At 40.7% G+C, this 18,301-nt stretch overlaps 1 protein-coding gene across 4 annotated transcripts in view; it reads right to left on the bottom strand.

Annotated features, from left to right (window-relative positions):
• The window catches only part of LOC140196191 (peroxidasin homolog), a 569,369-nt gene that overhangs the window by 162,531 nt on the left and 388,537 nt on the right, over positions 1 to 18,301 (bottom strand). The window lies entirely within an intron of this gene.

Here is an 18,301-nt window from a genome sequence, read left to right as displayed (position 1 = left end):
CACAGAGGCTTTCAGTCTGGTTTGGGGTGGAAAACATTTCAACCATTACCTGTATTGGAGAAAGTTTACCTTCATTATTGATCATCAACCACTGGTCCATTTTCAAATATAAGTGTGTTCTACTGACAGCAGCAGCGTGAATGCAGAGATGGGCTCTGTTTTTTGGAGGACACAATTACAAAGATCCAATTCAAGAGGACGACTAATCATGGAAATGCTGATGGATTTTCCTGTTTACCCTTGGAAAAGGAAATACCTGAAACATTTACAAAAGGGGACACTCCTCTAGACGTATTCTCCCTAATGCAAATTGAAAGTCTCCTTATTACGGCAGAGATGATGCAAAGGGAAACTCGAAAAGACCCCATAATGTCTGACTTCTACATGGGAATTCAAAATGCCTGGAATGTGCAGCAGAAGTTCTTGTTTCCCCACTTTTACAGTGTCAGGATGAACTTGCCCTTGGCAGAGGTTGCCTTATGTGGGTACTGAGAGTTGTACCATCCAAACTGAGAGCTAAAGTGTTGAAGAAGTTATATGCCGGGCATCTAGTCATGGTCAAAATGAAAGCATTTGCATGAAGCTTTGTTTGGTGGCCTGGGAAAGGTCAGCTTGCCATGCACTTTTCAAGTTGCCAACATGTCCAGAAGATACCAAGAGCTGCACCTTCCATCCTTGGGAATGGCCTATGTTGCCCTGTCAGAAGATTCAAGTGGACCTTGCCGGACTATTCACGGGCACAAATTTCCTGGTACAAGCAGATACAGCTACAAAGTGGTCAGAAATGTCCCCAAGAGACTCCACTACAGCCTCAGACACTGCTGATGTGCAGAGAAGCCTCTTCACAAGGTCTGGTGTTCTAGAACACTTTGTCAGTGGCAACAGACCACAGTTTATGGCAGAACAATTTCAGTCATTCCTGATAATGAATGGAATAAGACATATTACATCTGCACCGTACCACCCAGCTACAAATGGCTTCGTGGAAAGATTTATCTAAGAGTTTAAAGAATGTACTGCAAGCAATGCCAGCAGAACACACTACACGAATACTGAATCAGAGGCTTGCCAATTTCCTCCGTACATATTGCAATGCAGCGCAAAAGACAACAAACAACTCAACAGCTATGCTGTTCCTGGACTGTCCCTAACACCCATGCTTGGATCTCAACAAACCCTATCTCAGAAAGAGTATGCAGGACAAAAAGCTGAGGGCTCCTCAAACAAGGAGGTTTGATGTTTCCCTCTAGGACAAGCAGTCCTGGTGAGGGACTACACAGATCAAAAGTGGGTACTTGGAATGACTAAGGACAGAACTGGACCATTCTCCTACACAGTGGAGATTGCACCTGATGTCACCTGGAGATGACTCATCAATCAGTAGAGGACAGCAGAGTCAATTGTTAGAGGAGAGAGGTGTCCACAGCTGTCAGAACCACTTCCTGCAGTCCCAGATTCAATCACCACGGAGGAGGCCCCAGAACCCGAGATTGTTGCAACTCTATAAAACTCTGGTTAGGCCACACTTGGAGTATTGTGTCCAGTTCTGGTCACCTCACTATAGGAAGGATGTGGAAGCATTGGAAAGGGTAGAGAGGAGATTTACCAGGATGCTGCCTGGTTTAGAAAGTATGCATTATGATCAGAGATTAAGGGAGCTAGGACTTTACTCTTTGGAGAGAAGGAGGATGAGAGGAGACATGATAGAGGTGTACAAGATAATAAGAGGAATAGATAGAGTGGATAGCCAGCGCCTCTTCCTCAGGGCACCACTGCTCAATACAAGAGGACATGGCTTTAAGGTAAGGGGTGGGAAGTTCAAGGGGGATATTAGAGGAAGGTTTTTTACTCAGAGAGTGGTTAGTGCGTGGAATGCACTGCCTGAGTCGGTGGTGGAGGCAGATACACTAGTGAAGTTTAAGAGACTACTAGACAGGTATATGGAGGAATCTAAGGTGGGGGCTTATATGGGAGGCAGGGTTTGAGGGTTGGCACAACATAGTGGGCCAAAGGGCCTGTACTGTGCTGTACTATTCTATGTTCTATGTTTCACAGTCACAAGGCTCACCTGCCAAGCAGAGTGACCTCCTTGGTCAGGAAAGACATTATGCACAACAGTAAGAAATCCTCCACAGTGATTAAATCTTTAGGCCTGAATGGGACAATTCAAAATTTACTCTGCTGTGGATGTCTACATAGTAGTTGTATTTACATAATTTATTATGGGTTATCTGTGAATGTCATATGTCATATGTTACCATGTCATAAGTGCAAGCCTTCGTGAAAGTAAAAACAAAGTTTATACGCATTTTTCAGCCTCCCTTGTTTCTCTTTCAATTAGTTTAATGTTTTGGCATTACAAAACATAAAACGTGCATTACAGTTCAACAAAATTTTCTGATGTCTAAGGGCAGATACCACACATGTCAGTCCTTCGAATTGCTGCTGTCCACAACTTAAAATGTACTAATTAGTGCTCCCACATTGCCAATTCTAATGAAGCATCCTCACCCTGAAAATGCAGTCTGTTTCAATCCCTGTAGGAAAGAAAGACTGTTTCTGTTGTCTATGACTCCATGAGGTTCAATTCCTTGAAGTTACATTGATCATTATTCGAACAAAAAATGAGACTACAGTGGAGGCAGCAGGTTGGGAGTAGGATAAAAAGCAGGAGACTAGAACGTCATTGTATCTATTCTGCATTGAACAGACCTGTTCAGCAAACCTAATCAGATTTTGCTGTCTCCATTGTAAAAGAGAACACATTTTGATGACCAAAGGCAATTCACTTAATTGACAGAAGTGCAAATGAATCACTATCTCATCTGGACAGTGGAAGTGGATGAGATAAAAAGTTGCGTCTCCCCCCAGTTGCCAGGTTAAGGAGAATGGTTGCCAAAAATGATAGGCTAGACCTGATAGCCATGAAGCAATCAGTTCCCCTGAACAGATATGTTATTACAAACGTTTTCTTTGCTCTCTCCTCTTAACTTAAAACACCCTTGACAGTCTAAGAATGTCACATTTAAAATGACCGTCTTTGTTGCTCTGTTACCAGCAGTGCAATCAGGAATTGAAGCAGCAGAAGGCTGTTCTGCATTTCACCTAAGTGCCATTTCCTGAAGAATAAACCCTTGATTCACTTTCTACTCAAAAACCTGTTAATCTCTGTTTTAAATGTGACTGATCCTCCACAAATGCTCTTGATCATTTCTTCAACTATTTAATATAAGCCTAAAGCAAGTATTCCCAAAGGAGATTATACTTGGCAATGAGGTAAACATTTTGGCTGTTGTGAAGAATCATTGTTTAGAATTATTAATGTGCAGACCCAAATCATTTATGTTGTTATCCTTAGGCCACAGAATTCCCAAAATATTTAGCCCTTTCAAATACCCAGGTTTACAAAAATATTAGGAGGAGAAAAAGGCCATATTTACACAAGAACAGAAAGTTATGTAAGTTTTCCAGGTAGACATACATAAAGTTACTGGAAAAGCAGACTCTGTAGGAAATATCTCTGCAGTTTTACAAACGTTTGTAGATACAGAGAGGAAGATGGAAGGTGGGAAACCTTGTTAAGATGAAGTGCAATCATTGGCTCAGCTGTAATCAGGAAGGGAACCTTTTGTGTCAAAGGCTAAATGCACTCATCGTCATCATGAAATCTACTCATAGAAATAATACATAATTCTTCTTGGAAAGACTTGGGAATTGATGTCATGAGGACTCTATATACTGTTTATTTTAATGCTGTGTCAGTTCTTCCAGATTTTGTTTGTTCACTAAAATGACTTGTCTGCCAGAGAGAACCTATGCCAGTAATGTAGTAAAATACAGCTTTTAAATGAACCTTTAGAGAGTCTCTATCACACTCAGTCATTACACTTTGGGAATAATCTCTAGCCATCTTCTCCCAAAGGAAACTGTCACGTGCTGGCAGCATTTACTGGAAATTTGCCATGCACCATTTCTGACATAAGTATATAAGTTGTAAAATTACTACTCAGATGAAATGCAAAGAAGAGCTAGTTCAAGAAAGCACAATCAAAGTTATTGTTTCTGCCCTTCAGGTAACAATGGGAGATTGTTAAAGCAAAGAAAGGAGCCAAGCAGTTGTCAATCTATAACAATCTTTGCTCCAAGTTGACCACAGGAACTGTTCCTGGGCCCCAGGTCATTCCTTCATTCAGGCAGTGTGCTCCTCACTTTCAAGTGCTGCTAATAACTGTATCTAATAAATAAAACTTCTCTCACCCTCTTCCTGCATTAGTAGTTCTCTATCACTAGCCTCCTTTTCAAGAACCTTGTTTGGCAGATCCTTGAATCTCTCTCCTCGTTTCCTCTCTCCTCTCAGTTTCCACAACATAGAAGGGGTCAAAAGCCAATGGCAAACATCATTAGTGGCTGCAGTTATGGTACATTACCTTTCTTTATGCTCTTCTATTTTCTGCCCCTGTTGATCTGATCAGGCCTATCTCCAATATCACAGTTCTTTGGTTCACTGGCTGTGTTCCATGATTACATAACCAATTATCTTCACTGCAACTTTAGAACTCCCTTTATTGAACCATTAATTTTCCACTTTAGACCAATGGTTTTCCTCACCTACACTTTATCCTTCAGTCAATCTCTTTCTTACTACAATTAAGCAAATTGTTATTTTAAAAAAATTAGATCCCAGAATAACTTATCCTTAGTAACACTGTACCCTTGAACATCAGCTAGCAGAAATGGCTTGGATGGTGCTTGACATAGCCCACACTTCTCATTTGCTCCCTAAGCTTCACGGCCACACTCAAATTTTATCAGTTCATTGGAGCTGGGGGCCTCATTCCAGGACAAGAATAGACCACAAACAGCAAATAGGCCTCTAGTGATGAATCCTGATGCCCAGCCAATGAACCTTGATGGCTCATATTGTCAAAAGCGGTTTTAACTATTTCTAACTGTTTCTGATCATCAGAGTCATTTAAAAACACTCAAAAATTATAAATAATTAAAAAGAAAAACACCCTTCATCCCATCCAAGACAGTCACCCTATTCAAATCCATATCGCTGGTTACATCTGCTGGCCATTGCTGTTTAAATCTGAGTGGTCAGATACATGATAAGTAGTAGAGGTGACAGGACTTCAGAATATATTTGCATATTTCCATGCAAAATATCCAAGAACTGTTTCAGTTCACCAAGTCTACACCATCACACCGGGCTATCCCATTCCCCCAGTAATGTACATGTAACCAATTCTCTCTTTATTCCCATCAACAACCTACCACCCTCTCAAGATTTCTTCAATCACCTATGATCCAGGTCAGGATTTCTCAACTGGAGTTCCATGAGAGACTGTAACTAAAAAATATAAGCATCATTTTTTGAATTTTATGCAACGCACGATGCTAGAGTTCACAGTGGTGGGCAGTGACTGAGTAGCTCCATTCGCAATCTTAGCCCAGTATGGCAGTATGCTGTTGGACCGTGTTTATTTGGTTGAGTCCATTCTCAGTTTTTGATGTGAGATCAGGGAGGCCATTGATAATTGGTGAGCGCTGTATTGCATGGAGGGGAGGTTGGTAGGCTAATTAATGGTGAGCGCTATATTGCACAGTGGGGTGGACAGTAGGCTGATTAATGGTGAGTGCTGTATTGCACGGAGGGGAGGTTGGTAGGCTGATTAATGGTGAGCGCTGTATTGCACGGAGGGGCGGACGGTAGGGTGATTAATGGTGAGCGCTGTATTGCACGGAGGGGCGGACGGTAGGGTGATTAATGGTGAGCGCTGTATTGCACGGAGGGGCGGACGGTAGGGTGATTAATGGTGAGTGCTGTATTGCACGGAGGGGCGGACGGTAGGGTGATTAATGGTGAGCGCTGTATTGCACGGAGGGGCGGACGGTAGGGTGATTAATGGTGAGCGCTGTATTGCACGGAGGGGCGGACGGTAGGGTGATTAATGGTGAACGCTGTATTGCACAGTGGGGTGGACAGTAGGCTGATTAATGGTGAGCGCTGTATTGCACGGAGGGGAGGTTGGTAGGCTGATTAATGGTGAGCGCTGTATTGCACGGAGGGGCGGACGGTAGGGTGATTAATGGTGAGCGCTGTATTGCACAGAGGGGCGGACGGTAGGGTGATTAATGGTGAGCGCTGTATTGCACGGAGGGGCGGACAGTAGGGTGATTAATGGTGAGCGCTGTATTGCACGGAGGGGCGGACGGTAGGGTGATTAATGGTGAGCGCTGTATTGCACAGTGGGGTGGACAGTAGGCTGATTAATGGTGAGCGCTGTATTGCACGGAGGGGAGGTTGGTAGGGTGATTAATGGTGAGCGCTGTATTGCACGGAGGGGAGGATGGTAGGCTGATGAGCAGCATGAAGTGTGTTTTCTGAACATTGAATGGACTCACCCAACTCAACCTTTCCCTCCCGAAATACCTCCCCAAACTTCCCCTTACACACTGCCGAATGACTTATGGGAGCAAATAAACTCTACCAATGTAGCAGAAAATCGGAGAGAAATTTGCATTCTCAAGATAGTCCAGTGTGGTGATCTTTGAAGAGAAGGAGTGAGATGGAAGAGGAGGATTCTAGGCCAAGGCCTGTGGACAAATCTGATCACGTTAATGATGAAGAATTACAGTCTTCTGAGTCATTTCACTGCACTAGTGCAACAACAAACACAAAAAATTCTGTCTTTCCAATGAAAGCTACTTATCAATGGGTTTTACGTGGACTGTTGATCCAAGTTGTCCTTTACCATTGTGCTTAGACTGTGGCAAACAACTTACAAATGTAGCAATGGCTCCAGCAAAATGGAAAAGACACTTAACTACAAATCACAGGCATATGACACATAAAAGTGCAGATTAATTGAAATGACTATTGGAATCTCAAAATAAACAGATTAAAGCCTTTGAAAATAAAGTCACAGTCAGTAAAAGGAGTGAGGAAGCAAGTTATTTCGTAGCTTTAAGACCAGTTTACTAGAATATGTTTAAAATTTGTGTGAAAACCTGGACAAAGAGCACACCAATCCCTAGAAACATACGGAAATCCAGTGGCTTAGCAGTGGAAGAGTTCTCAACAGGGTGTTTGTGCTGAAAGGTGAATTGCGGGAGTACTTTCAAGAAAATAGTAGGCCAGATTTTGCTGAGTACTTTGAAGATGAAGAATGGCTGCAGAAACTAGCCTACTTAACAGACATTTTTCATCATGTGAACAAGTTAAACAAATCTTGCAAGGCTCTGGAGAAAATATTTTGACCAAGTGACAAGATTCTTGGATTTAAAACGAAACTGAATCTCTGGAAAAAAAGTCATGTTGCAAAAGGAAATCTTGAAATGTTTCCACTGCTACTTGGGCTTGTGAGTGAGGAAAGATATCAGAAAATCTTGAGCCTTATTGAAAACCACCTGGAAGAACTGCAGAGCAAAATTGAACAATATTTTTCCTTCCTTTCAACAGAAGTGCACAGCTGGGTCAGGGACCATTTCTCTGAATCTTTTGTTCAGCCTGAGAACTTTGAAAGAAGAGGGAGAACTTTGTGAGCGTCATTCTGATCATGCACTCAAAATGAGATTTACTATTCAAATTCTGATATATCCTGTCCCTCATAATACTTCCCAATAACTAATCCACTACTGATGTCAGGCTCACCGGTCTATAATTCCCGACCTTATTCTTAGAACCTTTCTTAAACAACAGAACAACATTAACTACCTTCAGATCTCCAGCACCTCACCTATGGCTAAAGATGTATTAAATGTCTCTGTTAGGGCCACTGAAATTTCTGCACTAGCCTCCCACAGGGTCTGAGGAAACACCTTGTCAGGCCCTGGGTATTTATCCTCCCCAATTTGTTTCAAACGCCTCCTCTTTTGTAATATGTATATGATCCATGGTCTCATTCCTGCTGTATGCCACTTCTGCATTGTAGACTATGTCCATTTTCCGAGTAAACACAGATGCAAATATCTATTTCAGATCTCTCCCATCTCTTTTTGCTTCATGTTTAGATCACCACTCTAACCTTCTAGAGGACCAATTTTGTCCCTTATTCTCCTTTTGCTCTTAATACATGTTTGTATTAACATATTCACCTCCTAGCCCACCACCTGATTAGGATGTGAGAGGAAACAGAGTCACAGAGAGAAGGTCGAAATTCCTTCCCAAGGTTAGGATTTTACCTGGGCTGTTGGTGCAGTGAGGCAGCAGTTCTGATGGCTGTGTCACTGTGCCTGTATCTGTCCTGGAATCTGATGTCGATTGTATTTCATACTTCTGTGTATAAGTACTAGTCAAGAGTCAACAACACAATCTGGGCAAATATATATTAGCAAAATACAAAATCCCTGACTCGTGTGATGTATGCCCTAAGCTGGTGGTAGCATATTAACTTGGCATCAATGTTTAACACTGGTGTTATTGGCTGCTTGTTATGCAGATTAAGGCCAAATATTATAAAGCAGTTTTGGCACTCATTTGTAAACCACTGAAAGAAATGACTTCATTGTTGAGGTTGCCAATGCTCTGTTATTTGAGGAATATAATAAAATTTCCCTTATGAATTCATCTCCCTCATAATTCACTGCTCTGCTTGTGAGCTGACAGATGGTGTAGCAGGACTATAGTTTGTTGTTTGTGTTTGTGTATTTGCATGGAGAAAACAGTGCTTCTACATCTGGGCTTGATAAAAGGAAAGTAAAATCAACAGAAAAATAAAACAAAAATCTCACATCGCTTATTCCCCCTCCCCCAATTAACCCTTATTTTGGCTCATAAATGCAAAAAAAACGTGTTTAAGCCACAGATATGGAATGGAAAGTCATGGTTGCTAGGCAACTTGATTGCATTCTGAAGGGGCGATAGGGTTCCAGTGTTTAGAGGAAGGAATAACTAAGCGCCAGTTTTGAACAGAATGATGATAGCAGGGTAGTATTACATAGGATTGATTGTGGTAAGAAGGTGGAGATTAGCCTGCTCTATGGGGAGGTAAATTGTGGGTGATGGGAAGAGACTCCTGGCATGAGAAAGGGATGGAGATCAGTGATTGAAGTTAACATTAAGATTATGGTGATCATTGGCAGTGGATCAAAGGGGCAATAGCAATAGTGGGTTGAGGACCAAGATCAGCAAATCAATGCTGGCTGTGTTTGTGCAGTTAGACCAAGGGCTAAGATAGCCTTCACTTTCTTTGCTAAGAACGAACATTAATGTTACAACATTATGATCATGTTGTCTCCCAAGTGCTAACAATGGTCCTCAACAGATCATGTGGTCCATGTTGCTCTAAATGCTCCAATAGATTCATACACTATGAAAGACATTATTACTTGAGTCACCAATGTCAGGGTCACAAGGTGACTCATAGCAGGAAGTGCTGTTTGAATTTTCCTGATCTGGACATGAATTAATCAGGAAAAAAATCAATTTTCTATCCCCTAGCCCCTAAATACAAAAGCTGTGTGATTATATTCATCATTAAGTTTTATTTATGTTTTTTATTTTATTGAACTACATCGCAGAGTTGGCCCTTATGGCCCTTCGAGCTGCAACACCCAGCAAACCTCAATTTTAGTCCTAGTCTAATCATGGGAAAAATTACAATGACCGATTTAACCTACCAATGAACAATTTATCCCATGTCTTTGGACTGTGGGAAGAAACTAGAGTACCTGGAAGAAACCCACACAGTTACAGGGAAAACATACAAATTCTTTACAGGTGGCAGCAGGAATTGTAGCCAGATCATTGGTACCAGAAAGTGTAGTGCTAACCACTACGCTATCGTGCCACCCAAATTGGGTTTGTTTTTGACTTTTCTCCATGCACTGTTATTAGTTAGTTTCACTTGGCTATTCCATTTTAAATGAATTAGCAGTTCTTTTGTGTATCACGCCCTTTGCTTTTTTTGTAATTCAGCTTAGAGTATCAATAATTTCTTCAACAGTGCAAATAAATCAATTTTAAAACCTGCAGACAAATTATCGCAAATTCCATGTTGTCAACACCATCCGCATCAGAAACCGGAAAGGGAAGTGTGATTGTGTACGACTGTTAACGTCCTAACAAGGTAGAGGGTGACAACCTTTTTTTGTGGAGCTTAAATTCCTTTGTGCACTAATAGCAAAAGATGAGTGCGCGCACATACCTTAGAGGGAACATTGACTAAACACTCAAACCGGCCTTAGTCAACTTTGTCCAACTTCATCTATATGGAACTGGATAAAACCCCCTGCTCACAGGTGTCCAGTATTACCATACTGGATTGGCATAGGTATCCAGTATTACCATGCTGGATTGGCATACTAGGGCAGGGATTCCTTTTGGAACAAAGTGCCTTTAGTTTTTGGTTTGTAGGCTGCTTTTTCTGTTTATATTAAATTGCCCATTTTGGGGGCTGTGGAAACATTTTTTCAAGCAAATGCAAAGTCCTAAAGATGCTTTCAGAAGTACCATATAGTACAGTATAAACAGAGGTTTTCTTTCTCCCAAATTTTGCATGACCTCAGAAACAAAAGGAACCATATCATAGAACCATAGAAACTACAGCGCAGAAACAGGCTTTTGGCCCTTCTTGGCTGTGCCGAACCATTTTCTGCTTAGTCCCACTGACCTGCACACAGACCATATCCCTCCATACACCTCCCATCCATATATCTGTCCAATTTATTCTTAAATGTTAAAAAAGAACCCGCATTTACCACCTCGTCTGGCAGCTCATTCCATACTCCCACCACTCTCTGTGTGAAGAAGCCCCCCCAATGTTCCCTTTAAACTTTTCCCCCCTCACCCTTAACTCATGTCCTCTGGTTTTTTTCTCCCCTTGCCTCAGTGGAAAAAGCCTGCTTGCATTCACTCTATCAATACCCATCATAATTTTATATACTTCTATCAAATCTCCCCTCATTCTTCTACGCTCCAGGAAATAAAGTCCTAACCTATTCAACCTTGCTCTGTAACTGAGTTTCTCAAGTCCCAACAACATCCTTGTAAACCTTCTCTGCACTCTTTCAACCTTATTTATATCTTTCCTGTAATTTGGTGACCAAAACTGAATACAATACTCCAGATTCGGCCTCACCAATGCCTTATACAACCTCACCATAACATTCCAACTCTTATACTCAATACTTTGATTTATAAAGGCCGATGTACCAAAAGCTCTCTTTACGACCCTATCTACCAGTGACGCCACTTTTAGAGAATTTTGTATCTGTATTCCCAGATCTCTCTGTTCCACTGCACTCCTCAGTGCCTTACCATTAACCCTATATGTTCTACCTTGGTTTGTCCTTCCAACATGCAATACCTCACACTTGTCTGTATTAAACTCCATCTGCCATTTTTCAGCCCATTTTTCCAGCTGGTCCAAGTCCCTCTGCAGGCTCTGAAAACCTTCCTCACTGTCTACTATACTTCCAATCTTTGTATCATCAGCAAATTTGCTGATCCAATTTACCACATTATCATCTAGATCATTGATATAGATGACAAATAACAATGGACCCAGCACTGATCCCTGTGGCACACCACTAGTCACAGGCCTCCACTCGGAGAAGCAATTCTCTGCTACTACTCTTTGGCTTCTTCCATTGAGCCAATGTCTAATCCAATTTACCACCTCTCCATGTATACCTAGTGACTGAATTTTCCTAACTAACCTCCCATGTGGGACCTTGTCAAAGGCCTTACTGAAGTCCATGTAGACAATATCCACTGCCTTCCCTTCATCCAATTTCCTGGTAACCTCCTCGAAAAACTCCAATAGATTGGTCAAACATGATCTACCACACACAAAGCCATGTTGACTCTCCCTAATAAGTCCCTGTCCATACAAATGCTTGTAGATTCTGTCTCTTAGTACTCCCTCCAATAACTTACCCACTACCGACATTATACTTACTGGCCTATAATTTCCCGGATTACTTTTTGATCCTTTTTTAAAAAAAAAATCAAGAAAGGAGAGGAATGGGACAAAGAAAGTTTTGCATTTGTATGTTTCAAAACATTTTATAGAAATTAAAATCAATGAAGTTACTAATGCAGTATAAAATATCATCATTCAGTTTAAGTATTGTATGGTGCCAAGCACTGTCACAAAGATAATCTAATAGTAGGTTGCTTGACAGAAAAACAAGATTCAGTATTTCCCCTGTATTCTTCAAAATAATAAAATAGCAGGTTTTATAGTCACATTAGAGGTGAATAGGGGCTCAATTTAATGGTTCATCAAACAGCACGGTGCCTTCTCAGTACTGCCTTGGCATCCCAGCTTGGTTTCTGAGCTCTGGTTCATATAATTTAAATTTTATCAACAGCCCTCTGACTTAAGAATGAGTTATCATCAAATCAAATCTAATACCTTTCTTCAAAAATCTTTAACCAATTATTAACGTATTTTTGATTTTACCATAAGACATCAGAGCAAAATTCAGCCTGATCCACCATTTCATCATGACTAATTTATTATCATTCTCAACCCCATTCTCCTGCCTTCTTTCCATAACCTTTGACACCATTTCTAATCAAGCGCCTATCAGCCTCCACTTTAAATATATCCAATGACTGGGGCTGCACAGCCATCTGCGGCAATGAATTCTACAAATTCCCCACACTCTGGCTAAAGACATTCCTCCTCATCCCTGTTCTAAATGGATATGGATGTCCTCTATGCTGAGGCTGTGCCCCCTTGTTCAGGACTCACCCACTATAGGAAATATCTTCACCACATCCAGTCTATGCGGATCTTTCAATATTTGATAGGTTTCAATGAGATTCCCCCCCCCCTCCCATTCTTCTAAATGCCAGTGAGGAACTGCCCAGGACCATCAAACTCTCAAACTCTTTCATTCCCTGCATCATTTTTATGAACCTCCTCTGGACTCCCTTCAATGCCAGCACATCGTTTCTTAGATAAGGAGCCCAAAACTGCTTTTAATACTCCAAGTGCAATCTGACCAATGCTTACAGAGTCTCAGCATTACATCCCTGTTCTTATTCTAGTCCTCTCAAAAATGAATGATAACATGGCATTTGCCTTCCTTAACACAGACTCAACCTAGAAGTTAAACTTTAGGGAATCACAAGGACTCCCAAGTCCTTTTGAACCTCTGATTTTTTAATTTTCTTCCTATTTATTCCTTTATTCCTTCTACCAAAGTGCATGACTATACGCTTCCCTACACTGTATTCCATCTGCTACTTCTTTTCCCACTCTCCCAATCTATGTCCTTCTGCAGACTCTCTGTTTCCTCAATACCATTTGCCCATCTACCTATTTTCATATCGTCCTCAAACTTAGCTACAAAGCCATCAATTTTGCCATTAAGATCATTGAAATATAACATGAAAATAAGTGGTCCCAACACCAACCCCTGTGGAACACCACTAGTCACAGTATTTTCTATGTACATGCAAAACAATGAAGCAACCAAACACGTAAGTACTTTCACAATCTGCTTTTCAATCTTGCTACACACATCAAAGTTGCTGGTGAACGCAGCAGGCCAGGCAGCATCTCCAGGAACAGGTACAGCCAAAGTTTCGGGCCGAAACCCTTCGGCGTCAGGACTAACTGAAGGAAGAGCTAGTAAGAGATTTGAAAGTGGGAGGGGGAGGGGGAGATCCAAAATGATAGGAGAAGACGCGGGGGTGGGGGGGTGGGAATGGAGCCAAGAGCTGGGCAGTTGATTGGCAAAGGGGATATGAGAGGATCATGGGACAGGAGGCCCAGGGAGAAAGAAAAGGATGGAGGGGGGGGAACCCAAAGGATGGCCAAGGGGTATAGTGAGAGGGACAGAGGGAGGAAAAGGAGAGAGAGAGAATATCTGTCCCTCTCACTATACCCCTTGCCCTCTGGGTCCCCTCCCCTTCCTTTTCTTTCCTTAGTTTAATTTATGCACAGAGGCAGAACTCACTGGGTGGAAGAGAGAGGCAGGATACAGACTGTGTAAAGGAATGCAACCACTTAGCTTCATATAGCAGAAATATACTTTATGTCTGACTATTCTCTTTGAAAAATTGTCAACCAATACAAATGCATCAGTCCAAAAGTAGTGACATCGAAAATCAAGGGAAGACAAATCTAAATGTGTGTTTAATTAATGGATCAGGCTGTGGGGTATGTAAATATGTAACATAAATATATGACATATGCACCCATGTACAGTGTAATTGATGACAGTGGTGTAAACAAGATGCATATGTTTTAGCAGTTTTCCACATCTCTTAATGATTGATTATATTACTGGCACCACATGTCATTTGAAAAATAATCCACACATAATTTATAAATTGGTGATTAGGATGTAAGAAGCATATGTGTGAAGAAAAAATGGTGGTCTTTATGTCAAGGATGAAGATTTATCTGCAAGCTGAAAGCACTAGTAATCACAGTGGCAGATTGAGGTGCTGACAGTGCTGTTGAGGAGAGAACAGCTAGTCCTGAATGTGAGCATGCAGAAGTTTGAGCACCCCTGGTCAAAATTTCTGTTACTGTGAATAGCTAAGCGAGTAAAAGATGAACTGATTTCCAAAAGGCATAAAGTTAAAGATGACACATTTCTTTAATATTTTAAGCAAGCAAACTTTTATTTCCATCTTTTACAGTTTCAAAATAACAAAAAAGGGAAAGGGCCTGAAGCAAAAGTTTGGGCACCCTGCATAGTCAGTACTTAGTAGCACCCTTTTTGGTAAGTATCACAGCTTGTAAATGCTTTCTGTAGCCAGCTAAGAGTCTTCTAATTCTTGTTTGGGGGATTTTCGCCCATTCTTCCTTGCAAAAGGCTTCTAGTTCTGTGAGACTCTTGGGCCGTCTTGCATGCACTGCTCTTTTGAGGTCTATCCACGGATTCTCGATGATGGTCAGGGGATGTGAGGGCCATGGCAAAACCTTCAGCTTGCGCCTCTTGGGGTAGTGCATTGTGGATTTTGAGGTGTGTTTAGGATCATTATCCTGTTGTAGAAGCCGTCCTCTTCTCATCTTCAGCTTTATTACAGACGGTGTGATGTTTGCTTCTAGAATTTGCTGGTATTTAATTGAATTCATTCTTCCCTCGACCAGTAAATGTTCCCCGTGCCACTGGCTGCAACACAAGCCCAAAGTATGATCGATCCACCCCTGTGCTTAACAGTTGGACAGGGGTTCTTTTCATGAAATTCTGCACCCTTTTTTCTCCATACATACCTTTGCTTATTGCAGCCAAAAAGATCTATTCAAAAGGTTCAAAGGGACATCTAAACAAACCTGATGCATTTTGGAAACAAGTCCTGTGGACTGATGAAGTTAAAATGGAACTTAAGAATTGAAAGACTCTTAGTTGGCTACAGAAAGCGTTTACAAGCTGTGATACTTGCCAAAGGGGGTGTTACTAAGTACTACAATGTGGGGTGCCCAAATTTTTGCTTCGGGCCCTTTTCATTTTTTGTTATTTTGAAACTGTAATAGATCGAAATAAAAAAGTTTTCTTGCTTAAAATATTAAAGAAATGTGTCATCTTTAATTTTACGCCTTTTGGAAATCAGTTAATCTTTTACTCACTTAGCTATTCACAGTAACAGAAATTTTGACCAGAGGTGCCCAAACTTTTGCATGTCACTGTATATTGCTAGAACGTCTGAACATTGTAGATATTTTCAAATTGCTTCAGATGAGCATTATCAACAAAGTTTAATATACAAGGAGAAAATAATGCATATTTCCAGAAAGGTAGGTTTATTAAAAGAACATTTGAAAGGAATCTGAAACTCAGAAATAATATTAATTTCATTGAACAGACAATATTATTGACCAAAGCAAACAAATCCTAATTCGCTAGTAGTTTCACTCTCCAAATAAAGTTTGAGCGACAGTTTCATTTTTATTTTGCCAGCTGGAAGCAAAATATGTCAAATGCTAAACTGAAAGAATGAACCTCCTTTTCAAGCTTATGTAGCATGAGATGATTTATACAAAACAGATATGACAAAGCAGGATGCCCAATAGTTGGATGTAGGAGATAAACTCCAAATGTCACACTGTGAGAGTGCCAGGAATGATGAAGAACCTTTGGCTGTGTACCACTACAAGCAGCCTACCTTACAATTTCCTGTACAAGCTTCTCTGCCATCTGCTATTGCTTTTCCTCTTGGCTGCTGTGTTTCAAACTTTGGTAGTTACTATAATGGTTTATCTCCCATTGATGCAACAAAACTGCCACCTCATTTAGTCTTATTACACCCATAAGGAAGATGGCTTCTAATCTCTGAGACTGCTAAAGCCCAAAATAATGAAACAAGTAACAGAAAATACTAACAAATCAGTGAGCCAATTATATGTAACGTTCAGTTATATTGGCTCGTATATGTCTAGGGGAAATCCCACCCAGCACCTGCCTCAACGCTTCCCATGGAGTAGGTGGCCGCCCAAATCAAGCCCAAACATCAATCATCAGCCAGCACACCCAGTACGTTTTACCAAGTACACTTTATAGACATTACTAATTCGATGACATTAATATAAATTCGATACAGAAAAGGAAGTAATGGAAAAAAAAAGGCGCCAACTCTTATCAAAGTCCAAGTTCTTCACGCGCAACCGTTGGAGCTCGGTCAATTCCGGATGACCACCCGAATCCTGTCGACTCACGGCTCGGGACCACCCGAAGTGATCGACCGGAGCCTTTCCGCACGTCCGCTGTCCTCCCCGTCTCTCCTCCAACTCCCCGCCAAAACCCCGTCCACAGTCATATGATACAGCATTATATCCGAAAACAAAACGATACATGACCACCCATTGGCTAATAGCACCCTGCTATCTATAATAACCCCAGCAACTGTCTAGCTAGAGACTTTCTCAGCATTCCCCAGTATAACATAACAAAGAAGCCATTTTAAATTTAACAAAAAAGCAAGACCCCGTACATATATATAACAAAAAACACCTTCTTTGCCTTAAGAAACATGTGAGATAAATCTGGTTTGTGGTTTTAATTTCAGCACTTTAGCCATGGAATATAAACAATTAACTTGTAATATATTCATTTAGAATGACTTCTTAATGAGTCCCCTTTTAACTGAAACAATTATGTTCTTAGTAGATGTTGTCATCATGTTGACATTAAATGAAGTCATGTGCTTAAATAGTCTAATACATCTCAAATGTTTATTGATATTTTCACAGACTATCCCATTCCTAGAGGTCATGAATTTCATACACATAATTTATTCAAGATAAAGCAATTAACCAGTCATAATTCAGGAAAGCATGTATCAAACAAATGATAATATTGTGAACATGATTTCTTGGAATGTTAACAGACAAGTACTCACACTCACCTTTTAAATAATGAAACTGCATATCTTATAGGACACCAATTAATTAATGATTTTCAAGCATATGCTTATATGAGTTAATTTAAAAATTCCAAAAAAAAACGTTCTCTCTAAATCAGTTTTAATTAATCATATTGATTGTAATTAACTAGAAAATTATGAGGCCCTTGAGTGGTGTTTTTGTGGGGCAGTGAACTGACCGCATTTTTGCTTTTATGCAAATTAAGAAGTAGATTGGGATGGGAACAGGAGATATAATGAATGACGTACAGTTCTGGTAATACACTACAGGAAAGATATTATTGCACTGAAGAAGCTGTAGAAGAAATTCGCTACTGTGTTGCCTCCATTGGAACATTATAGTCGTAAGGAGAGATTGGACAGGCTAAGTTTGTTTTCCTTGGAGGAAAGGAATCTAAGGGATGACATGACAGACAAATATAAGACCATATGATATAGGAGCAGAAATAGGCCATTCAGCCCATCGAGTCAGTTCCAGCGTAAGTATTTAAGGGTGGATAAATAGAGTAGATCATAAAAATCATGTTTACTATGGTGGGTGTGTCACAGAGAAGAGGGCATATGGTGATAACTAGGAAGTTTAGATAATATCATAACAGAACATCGTTCACACAGAGGGTGTTTAAAGTCTGAAACGCATTTCCTGAGGAGATAAAAGAGGCAGTTATTTTCAAAATAGTGAAGAAGCATTTAGACAAAGTACTTGAATTATGAAGACATAAAAGGCTTGGAACCTAATACAGGTAAATGGGATTCGTGTGTTATATACTACGTGCATCATGAACAAAATGGGTCAAAGGGTCCCGTGCTGTGCTGAACAACTCAATATCTTTGACTCTGTAACCTTTTCTGCCCATTTTTCCTTCTATTCTGTGACTGTGCACATTTGGAAAATCCAGCTTAGTAAGTATAACTCTGTATAATCAACAAATTCAAATTAAGAAAACACAACACATGCAAATTGGG

The sequence above is a fragment of the Mobula birostris genome, chromosome 1 (assembly GCF_030028105.1).
Source record: "Mobula birostris isolate sMobBir1 chromosome 1, sMobBir1.hap1, whole genome shotgun sequence".
Classification (NCBI taxonomy): domain Eukaryota; kingdom Metazoa; phylum Chordata; class Chondrichthyes; order Myliobatiformes; family Myliobatidae; genus Mobula; species Mobula birostris.
Note: the sequence above shows the minus strand (reverse complement) of the source record. Positions and strands in the feature narration are given on the sequence as shown.